Genomic DNA, 2,855 nt, shown 5'->3' with positions numbered 1-2,855 from the left:
ACACACTCAGAAGCGCCCAAGGGCGAGCGCGCTCACAGGCGCCCAGTACGAGTGGCTGCTGCGTGTGCCCTTGCGCGCGGGGGGGCGGGGAGAGGGGTAGTGCGTGTTGACAGCGCGCGCGGGCGGCCCGCAGGACTTCGTGTGGATGGTGGGGTGGTTCCCTCTGGGTGTGTTCAGAGTTTCTGTGAATGCGCGCATGTGGTCCCAAGATTCCACGCGTGGCTGGTTGCCCGCGTATCCTCGGTGGTCCTTCTTTCTCCCTGTAATACCAGGCCGTGGGTGGAGTGAAGCCACAATCCTCAGAACCTAGCCAGGCCAACCCCCACACGCCGCGGTCCTGTCTTTGAAAGGAAAAGTTCTGGTGGCTCGGAGCAATGCTGGCATCCCACAGCTGGCCTCAGCTCCCACAACCGGGTCTTCCGGACCTGCCTCCTTCGCCCGCCCAGAGGGAATTTCTATGTATTTTAAAGCTCTGCAGATCAAGCAGCCCCCATGCCTTCCTTAACTACCCAGTAACTGCACACAGACAGGAAAGCAAGCCTGATAGCTAGCCTGGCCTGCAGGCCTGCAGCCGTTCCAACTGACTTCATTTTATTCTGCCTTCAAAGGAAAAAAAAAAAAAAGTAAGAGCTAAAGGCCCAGTGTAGAACAGCCTCTCTGCTGAATAAATATTTTGTGACACAAGAAAGTAGAATTTGAACTCAAGACTGTGTGACAGGGCAAAACCTCTTCCATCCTACCGTGTCCCACCATGGGACCCAGTTCTGTCTCTCTGTTCTCTGAATGAACACCTACTTTGGCACCGTAGAAACTCTCATGCAATCTGCAAATAGAAATGGATTCACTGACTGCTGGTTTTCTAACAAGCCACTAATCCAGGGTTCCAGAATGTGACTTTTCATTTCAAGAACTCTGGGGTTTGGGAGGAGGGGTGACCGGGAGGAGACATATATTCTAAACTATGGAGTGGAGGCTCCTCTTTTCTCAGGTGAAGGAAGAGAAAGGATCAGAGGGGAAGTGCTAGACTCCCACTGTGAAAAAAACTGCCAGGAGAAGCAGCCACTGGGAAGCACAGAGATAGAAAGCTACAGCAGAGTTGGAGATAGAGCCAAAAGTGACAAGAATCTTGGGACCTCACCTTCTGTCAATCTAACTTCAACAAACATCACTGTTCCCTCCTCTCCAGAGAAGCAATCACAGACTAGAGACCTCAGCATCTGAGACTCTATCACTCTTGCACAATGTAGTTTACAGAATTTGTGAGCCAGCTCCTTTATCACCTGAAGAAGGGATTTGCTGGAAACTACACAAGAATTAATTATGAACTAGGATTAGAGTTAAAATGCTCTAACTCAAAAATTTCATTAGAACTAAGGATTTTTCTGATACAGACAGAGTGTTCAACTGGTGAAAGGGAAGAAGGGTTCCAGGGTGAACTTTCAACATTTCAACACAAAGATAATTTCAACATGTCAACACAGTGACATGCTCAGCTCTCCTAGGCTCCCAATTCCTGACCCTTTTAAGAAAGGGGTCATTGATAAAATCTATCTACCTCCCTTTCCATTTAACAAGAAAAGTGTGCACAGAAGAAATAACACAGTCCCACAGAGACAACCTGTAAGTCAAAGCCAAGTCGATCGAGGCCTTTTCCACTCTTTGGCTTTCACTTTCTTTAGTCACATGTTCTGGTATTCAGCTTCACCCTCCTCCCTCTAAGCTGAAGTGAAATCACATTTCAGCTTTATGAACTTCTAAAGAGACCAGAATATGAAGGTATTCTTGTCCCATTTGAGGAGTCAAAAAAAACAGCTATTCTTCTCTTCCTGTCTTTTCCACCTCTCCTCCCCTCCCCTCCCATACCTTTCCTAGGCTTTCTCCCCAGTCTCATCGCCCTCCTTCCTGTTCAGCTTCTGCTGAACTGCCCTGCCCTCACCCCTGGGAAAGTCTGCCTCCTCACACACCTTGCCCCACAATCCCTTCCAACAAGCTTGGAGTTTGATAAAGACCAAAAGTGATGCTTTGGCAGCAGGTGACGGATGGATGTGATCTGCCTCCTACAGGAATGCTATTTAAAGGGACAGCCCCACAATCCTCTCTCTCCAAAGTGACAAGAGAAAAGCCTGCTCTTCAGTCTCTACCATGCTGCAAACTCAGCTCAAGTTAACTTCTGACTTCCCCAATCTGCAACCTGGCCTGCAGCTCCTGCTTCCTATTCAGGTGGGAGGGAGAACACTTGACAATTCACTGAGGTGTGGGGGCTGAGGGGGGACTCATCTTCACCTCCTCTGATGACAGGTACTTGGGAGAGGCAAGAGGCCTTGTGGGGAGGAGGGCTGGAAGAACATTCTTCCCCCAACAACGTGAGCACATTTCAGGCATGTGCCAGCCTCTTCACAAAGTCAAACTTTGTAAGGGAAGAATTAACTAGACCCGGGTAGCAGGGTCTTAGATTAAGAAAGTTGGTCATTAGCTGGGACCACCCTTGCTTCAGGAACTGGTGTTCAGGCCACATTTGTTTCCTTCTTGTAAAATGTCAGAGGGAACCCCTACTTTCCTTGTCCAGACCTCAGGCTGCACCTGGAGCCTGCCCTCTTTACCTGCTTCCTAGATAGAACAACACAGAAGAAGAAGGCAGCATCCCTGCTGCCCAAACCAAAGATAGCACCTCAGCAGGCAAATCTCCCCCAGGCCTGGTGAGAGGAATAATTTCATCTCACTACTGCAAAGAAGCTAATGGGGACTTAATGAAAGCACTACATTAATGAAAATACTGAGACTAGAGAACCAACTCTCTCTCTGCAAGCCAGAGCAATTAGGGTCAACATCACTCCTCAGTTCTTCGAGGGTCTAAG

General features: G+C 48.9%; 1 protein-coding gene across 1 annotated transcript in view; it reads right to left on the bottom strand.

The window, feature by feature from the left end:
- Nucleotides 1-173: 173 nt before the first annotated feature.
- Nucleotides 174-2,855, bottom strand: part of Nckap1l (NCK associated protein 1 like) — a 49,078-nt gene continuing 46,396 nt past the window's right edge. Inside the window, exon 32 of the mRNA XM_006520255.3 lies at nucleotides 174-260. The gene's annotated coding sequence lies outside the window, so the exon portion shown is untranslated. The remainder of the gene's footprint in view (nucleotides 261-2,855) is intronic.

Source organism: Mus musculus, chromosome 15 (genome assembly GCF_000001635.26).
Source record: "Mus musculus strain C57BL/6J chromosome 15, GRCm38.p6 C57BL/6J".
In the NCBI taxonomy this organism is placed as follows: Eukaryota; Metazoa; Chordata; class Mammalia; order Rodentia; family Muridae; genus Mus; species Mus musculus.
This window is presented reverse-complemented; position numbering and strand designations above follow the sequence as displayed.